We start from the raw sequence: 7,108 nt of genomic DNA, 5'->3' as shown, positions 1-7,108 counted from the left end.
AAAAAAAAAAAATAAAATAAAATAAATAAATAAATAAATAAATAAATAAAGAGACAAACCACAGACCAGAAGAAAGTATTTACAAAACACATTTCTGATAGAGGACTTGTACCCTCCATATTTAACTCTTAGAACTCAATACTAAGAAGACAAATATAATCCACTAAACAGTAGGTAAAATACTTGAAATAACACATGAAATTATACCTCAGATGTTATAATAAGATGTTTAACATCACTAGTCATGAGGGAAATTAACATTTAAAGCATTATGAATCACCAATGTACATCTACTAGAATGGTTAACCTAAGAAAAAACAAATAAAAGAAAAACAGAGAATGCCAGGTGCTGATGAAAATGCAGCGTGCCTGGAGTCATGAGCGTTGCTGGCGGGAGCGGAAAACGGTGCCGCCATTTGGAAGACAGTTGAGCTGATGAGTTGAACATACCCTTAACACAGGCTCCAGCAATCGCACTCTCAAGAGAAATGAAACCTCACGTCCCTGCCAAACCTGCATACGAATGTCTAAAGTTGCTTCACTCACAACAGCCCGCATGCCCATCCACAGACAAACACGTCAACAACTGTGGTGCCTCCACCTGTCCCACAACCTACAACTCAGCAGTGCCGAGGGCAGGATGCTGGTGCCACTGCACGGGTCCTCCAAAGCCTGCTTCAAAGTGAAGGAAGCCAGACGCAAAAGGCTCCATCCTGTAGGAGTCACTCACAGGACAATTCTAGAGGACGCAAAGCTGTAGACTGAGGAGAGATAGGTGGTTGTTGGGGGCCGGGAAGGGGCCTGACTGCAGAGGGGCAAAATGTGGGCAGCTTCTATCGGGGCAGAAGTGCCCCACTCTAGACGTTTACCAAGTCGTCGGCTGTACATTGAAAAAGGGTGAGCCTTATGTGTGTACATGATACGTCAATAAACCTGACTTGTAAAAGTAGCATGCGAAGCCATTAGCCCAGGACCCGGCCACAGGAGGAGGTGTACAGTGGAAAGGAGACCCTGCTGGGCCCACCTTGCCTGGTGGGTGGGACAGGGAGGCATCCTTGGAGAAGGCGGCCCATGGGCTTGGGGGAGGGAGGTCCTCTAGGGAGTGGGGAGACTCCAGCCAAAGGTGGGAGGTGGAAGCTGGCTGGGAGGTTGGGGATTGGGAGATGGGAGGGAGGTGGGCCTCCTGTGGAGAGGCGAAATGTAGGTGAGCCCACTGTGGTGGCAGACAGTGGGCCAGGGGTATAGATTGGGGTCTGTGGGAAGCACTTAGAGTCGGAGCAGAGCTTTGTGGGCACCAGCCACAGGCTTGAGCTGTCCATCTTCCTCAGGCAACACTGCTGTGGCTCAGACACATCCCCAAGCCCTCTCCTGCGTGCGATGGGCGTGCCGCGGCGTCTCAGCAGCCCTAACACAGGCCAGCTTGTTGGGAGCCGAGATTCCCCGTGCTCGCCACAGGCCCCAACTGCTTTGGTGCATCAGAGACCCTCTGGCCCCTCCTCTGGATTTGTCATGGATGGGAAAACAGGTCTCCAGGCCTGCTAGGACTGCTCAGGAACGAGGGCAGGCGACAGCTGGGTGAGCAGAGTGTGGAAGGGCGTCCCAGCTCTGTGCTACTGGGAGCTCCAAGCCCCTGGGGCCATGGGTGGGGAAGAACTGGTGTGGTCAGGGGCAGCGGGGACACAGAGACTTATCACAGGGGCACTCGCGCCCCTTCCCGCCCTCACCCTCACCAGCTCTTCCCCCTGCCTGCCTGGGTGCCAGTCTCTCGAGGCTCCATGCTTTCTCTGAGGCGATGTTTGGTGTCCATCTTACCAGATGCCATGATATGGTTGCCCAGCCTACACCTGCTGAGGGGTGCAGCCCCTCACTGCTCCAGCCTCTTCCCAGAGCACCCGTTCCCCTCCAGCCCGTCTGCCTGGGGCTCTTCCTTGTCACCCTGGCGCTTTCCCAGCTTTCTGTTCCTACTGGGAAGGAGGGACACGGAGGTGCTGGACTCCATGGGAAGGAGGGACGGGGACGTTCCAGAGTCCACGGGAAGGAGGCACACGGAGGTGCTGGACTCCAAAGGGTGGCAGCTGGCCTCACTTCCACACAAGGCTCACCAGCATGGGGAGCTCAGCCACGTTTGGGAAGGAGCCAGGCACTTGTGCCTTTGTCTCCCTCACAGCTACTTAAAGCTCAGCCATTGTGAAGCAAACTTTCATTTTCCCAAAGATGCCACCTCCCTCCCGCTGTGGATGGCGGAGCTCTTTGGCCCCCCAGGGTGGCATGTGGGAATGGGCGTGATGCTGGTGTGCCCAGGCCAGGTGCGGTGGCCAAAAGACTCAGCAAGGGCTAGAGGTGGGAAGAAGAGGTGGTGAAAAGAGCCCTGCAGGCATCGGGGCCGGCCAAGCAGCATTGGAGGAAGCCTCGACTTTGAGGCACGCAGGAGAAGTGGAAGCTTGAAGTGGGTATAGATTTGCCCCTCCCCTGCCTGGGCTGGGATCTGCACTGTGGCCCCGTCTTGTTAAGCAGACGAGGCGACCCTCACACCAGAGGGAGAGCCTCACGTTGCTGGGACTGATTCTAGAGCTCCTAACTCAGCTCTGTGCTAAGGAAGACTGATCACCCCAGGCCATTCTGGGGTGACAGCAGTGTGGCACCATCCCCAGTCTGGCAGTGTGGGGAGCGGGGCCACCAGAGCCTCCAGGGACAGGAGGGCACGGCAGTGCAGCCCCTGCTGAAGGCAGGCCCTTGGCAAGCAGGAGGGCGCCGTGATTAAACGTATGATTTCTGCCACCCCCAAAGCCACAGCCAATGAGAAGCCTATTTTAGCAAAACTGGAAAGAAAATGCAATTTTCTTGGCCACATGGTCTTCATTTCCTCTGCTCCTGGCATTGGGTTTGTTTGTCTCTTCTCAGTACTGAGAGGCCGTTTTGCCAGCCTGTGCCTCCCGCCGGCTGTGGCTCAAGGTGTGGACGCCCGCGCCACCTCCCCATTCCCCTTCCCGTTCCCGTTTCAGGCGGGAGGCTGCAGAGTTCTAGAACTGTGAGTGGCACCGCGGTCGCCGCAAAGCAGAACCCCTGGTGATTAGGGACGCTCCACGGACTTCATGGCTGCACGGCCGGCATCACGGGCCTCTGTTGCTCCAGGGTGCTGGGACGTGCGAGAGGCCATTTATGACCTCAAAGCCGAGCACAGTCCCTCACCCTCAGTCACGCTGTCAAGTGGCTGTCAGGGGTGTGTTCAGGGGACACTCCCTCTCGAGGCCTTGGCTTGTGGCAGGGACACGTGTGTGCCACAGACACGGACGTCACATAAATGCAGATCCACGATGCACGAGCACTGACACCAATAGCTCTACGGCACAGGATCGCTCACACTCATGTGAACACATCATTGCACTGACACAAGACTACATATTCACACTTCCACACCCACAGGCCACACCCAGTGCATACTCACTCATATCAGCACACACATATCCAGAACACCCATGCACAGACACACCTCACACATGCTCCACACCAAACATGGAAACACGCTCACATAGGGCTCACACCACATATGCCAGAACACACATGCACACACACTCACACCCACGGTACGACCCAGACATGGTATACACATCACAGGCCAATACACATATCCAGACATCCAGGCCACAGACACATACTCAATGAATCCAGGGCATCACCCATACATTGATAGACACGAACACAAGGCACATCACACATACACGCTTTCCCCGCAATCCAGACCACCCAGGCACAGCTCAAACTCTCACATTGCACACTCACACTCAACATGTGAATACAATGCATGCAGCACACATATGTGCATGATACACTGGGGTGTAACAAAGAAACACACACATTCGCATGTACAGCACACCCCAAGGATGAATGAGCAATAGAGACCACATGCAGTATCACACGTCGTGTGCCCGAGACCTACACACTCATAGTTCACAAATTTGCACACTCACGATGAATAACGTAACATGCACACACAAACAGCATCATGACATACATACATGTGCCCAGACCCACAGACACACTCACATTCACGCACTCCACACGTGAATATAGTACATGCACACACAAACGCATACACACTCATGTGCCCAGACGCATAGACACACACATTCGCACACTCACGTGAATATAGTACATGCACACACAAACACATACACACTTGTGTGCCCAGACCCACAGACACACACATTCGCACACTCACATGTGAATATAGTACATGCACACACAAACACACACTCGTGTGCCCAGACCCACAGACACACGCTCTCACACATTTGCACATGCAGAGCACCCCTCCCGCTCACAGGCCTTGTCCTGGGGACGAGTCAAGCCGTCAGTACCTACACTCTGAGCTTCCAGCTCGCTGGGCCCACACCGGACGCTGCTGCTATTCATGGTCCATCTTACTGAGGGGTGTGTTTGACTCCGGGGGTATCCAGAAGGGGGGTGTGGGTGGGCCCGGAGACCTTTCTTCTGGTAGGACAAGTTTCCAAACCCAGTCCTTCATGTCCAAGGATGCCCTCTCCCCTGCGAGATCCTGGCTTTGTCGTGGGATCTGGATTAGGTTATGCTAATGGCATCCACACTTGGCCTTTCCCCTCCTTATAAATCAGCCAACAATGGGAGGCCATGGGCTTCGCCAGAGGCCTCTGGAAACAGAGCCGTTCCTTTCCAGCAGGCCAGGCCGACCGGGGAGGCTCCAGCCCCATCGTGTGCTAGGGGAAGGTGAGCCAGGCTCCCATCACGTGCCGGGAGCCGATCTTGGCAGGCTGCCTCCTCCCGAAGCCTGCGTGTCGGACCCGGGGCTTTCTGACCGCCTCTGCTCCCAGAGGGGACCAGCAGGGGCCAAGAGGCAGAAGACAGCACTGAGACATCAGTGTCGGGCGTGAGTCCCCCCAAAGCAAGGCCGGCCCACCTTCCCCGACAGAGGATCGTAAGGCAGTCAGAGTCGCACACGGGGCTTCTGAGATGCGCGGCCTGGGCGTAAGAGCTGCGTGTGTTCGAGCTGCTCCGTGTTGGAAAATGTATGTAAAGTAAAATAAACACGGCTCTTGCTGGGAGGGCTCCAGCATCCAGGGTTCTGGCGGGGTGGGGGGATGTGGCCAGCCAAAGCATTTGAGGAAGCTGCTGTGACTCACGGGGCCTCAGCTGCAGAGGAGCTGGCTCCCGAGATGCAGGACACGCCAGGGACACTGGACCCGGGACGCTCAACACACCCTGTCCCCCACTGCAGAGACGGGCTCCAGGGAGGCACAATGGCAGGCTTTGTCTCGGGAGAAAGTTCTAGCAGCCCTGCAGGTGGGGCGGCTGGGAGGCCCTAGGGTATGAAGATGATGCAGAGGGGCCCTCTGGAAGGCAGGGCCGGTGGGCATCTGGCCAGCAGGTCAGGACTAGCTGAGGTGTCTGTGGAGACCCCAGGGTCCAGCTCACCTGGTTGGGGGAGCCCTGAGAGGGTGGCGCAGGCTGGGGACTCTGAGACAGCCCTTCTTTGCCTGGGGTGGACGCCTCCAAGCTAGGTCTCCCAGATCTGACCGGACCCCGCAGAACCTGGCACCTGTGGGCCCAGCACCTGCCCAGGTGTATGACTTCAGTTTCACGCTTAGCGTGAGAACACACGTTCTATTAACAGCAAAATTCTCGCTGATAAAGATGCGGATGAAATTGCATGCAGGAAGGAAAACCTCTAGAATGTCCTCTAAACGCAGCATCTCACAGACCCTCTGTAATCAGAACAATGTGAATTACGCCAATTACACTAGGAAAGGGAGGCCGCTTGTGGGAGCATCACACCAGCTGGGACTCCGACCGCTGCTGCCCACCGAGGGTGTTTAGTTCTTTTCCTCTTTCTTTTTTCTTTATTTTTTTGACTTGAAGAAATCTCTGTAAATTGAATCTCAGAAACACTGGAAGAATCCCAAATGTGGTTTATAGAAACAGTTTGAAGTAGTCCAACTCAATTACAGATTGCCTGCAATTTTTTTTTTACATCTGTGAAATCAAAACCAGACAGAATGCTGTATTAAAATGCGGTGCCTAATGGTGATTTTTCCCATGGCTAATGTAACGAGTCTCAGCTCTTAGTTTCCCTGTTTATCTTGGAGTGTCTGAAATCACATCGAACCCTCTCTCCTCCTCCTATGCTGTCGTCTCTTTTTTATTTTTCCCAGCAGGGTCTCAGGAAAGGGGCCTGGGAAGAAAAGTGGGTGGACAGGGGTTTTCCCGGGATGCGTCCCGGGCCCTGTCTCTCACACCAGCCTCCTGGCTCCCCTGCTCCCTGATTCTCCTCCCATGACCCCATCTCCACTCTGGAGCTCAGGGCCTGGCCCTAAGCTGATTTATGCAGTTTCCAAGCAATGAGCTTTCCTACCTCTGTGCCTCTGCCCGTGCTGTGACCTCGGCCTGGAGTGCCCTCCCTTGCTGCCCCGGACGACTCCTCCTTCCCCTCCAAGCTCCAGATCACGTGTCACCTCTCCTGTGACACCTCAACACCGCCTCTCCCCCAGAGCACCAGAGGTTGCTCCCTCCCCAGACCGAGCACCCAGGTAACTTCACATCTCACTTGGGTAGCATCTAACACATCTTGGGGGACCATCTGCTGTCTGCTTAGTGTCTATGTAGACCTGGGGTGTTGTACGATCATCCTGGGGGCCTGGACTGCTGCCTGGAGGGTGCTGAGGCTGTGCCTGGCCTAGTGGACGGCATGGGCTGCTTAACGATATCTTACAGCGTGCAGGAAGGGCAAAGTGCTGCTCCTGGATGGGCCGTTGCCATGGTCTGGCCCCCATGGTGCTCACACTTGCCAGGGCATCTGAATCGCTTGGAGGTCTGTATAAACCCAGGTCCCCAGGCACCACTCCCAGGGATTCCGAGGCAGGAGGTCTGGGATGCCCCAGAATTTGCATATCAAACAAGCTCTCAGGGGTGGCTGAGGTCTCCAGGCTGGGAACATGGATCCCAGACCAGGCTAGCTGCCTCTGTAGCCCTCGGGAGCCCGTTAGAAAAGCAGGCCCTCCCCCTGTCCAGATTCACTGCACAAGAATCTACATCTCAATGAGACTCCGGGGGCACCTGTCTTGGAGTTTGAGAAGCA

Source organism: Rhinopithecus bieti, unplaced genomic scaffold (assembly GCF_001698545.2).
Source record: "Rhinopithecus bieti isolate Rb0 unplaced genomic scaffold, ASM169854v2 scaffold_1618, whole genome shotgun sequence".
NCBI lineage: Eukaryota > Metazoa > Chordata > Mammalia > Primates > Cercopithecidae > Rhinopithecus > Rhinopithecus bieti.
The sequence above is the reverse complement of the archived record's forward strand: the minus strand, read 5'-3'. Positions refer to the sequence as shown.